At 39.0% G+C, this 546-nt stretch overlaps 1 non-coding gene across 1 annotated transcript; it reads right to left on the reverse strand.

Moving 5' to 3' along the window:
• Nucleotides 1-207: 207 nt before the first annotated feature.
• LOC131420709 (U6 spliceosomal RNA) lies at nucleotides 208-314 on the reverse strand. The gene has a single exon (XR_009223628.1). It is a non-coding gene; the product is annotated as a U6 spliceosomal RNA (small nuclear RNA).
• Between the last annotated feature and the right edge of the window lie 232 nt (nucleotides 315-546).

A 546-nucleotide genomic window follows, 5' to 3' on the forward strand; every position in this document is an offset into this window, starting at 1 on the left:
CACTTTGCATGCATTATCCCGTTTGCTTCTCATGGTGATGTTATGAAGCTACCGCCATGCCCATTTTACGTATTTTTTTTTTTTAATTTTTCTCCCTTTATTCCATCTCCTGGCACCAGTTTCCTTTCTGTCAAACACAACATCGAACCTGTAGGTGAACTGTGCTTGCATGGAGCTGCAAACTGTGCACTGGGGTAAACTCAGGTCCAAAATATGGAATGCTTCACGAATTTGCGTGTCATCCTCACGCAGGGGCCATGCTAATCTTCTCTGTATCGTTCCAATTTTAATATATGTGCCGCCAAAGCGAGCACCCATTTTACATATTAAAAGACAAAGGAGAAAGGTTAGGAAACCCGCCCAGGGTCTTAAAGACTCAAACTCAGACTGAAACCCACAAAGCCTGTGTTCTTTTCATTCGAGATTTGAGAATTATAAATAGTACGTTATTTGAGAGAATTATTCACACTTGCTAAAGGAAGGTCTTACTATTAAGCAAACCAATCAATCAACCAATAAATAAATAAAAAGTACAACAATTTCATT

This window comes from Diceros bicornis, chromosome 23 (genome assembly GCF_020826845.1).
Source record: "Diceros bicornis minor isolate mBicDic1 chromosome 23, mDicBic1.mat.cur, whole genome shotgun sequence".
NCBI classification, from domain to species: Eukaryota; Metazoa; Chordata; class Mammalia; order Perissodactyla; family Rhinocerotidae; genus Diceros; species Diceros bicornis.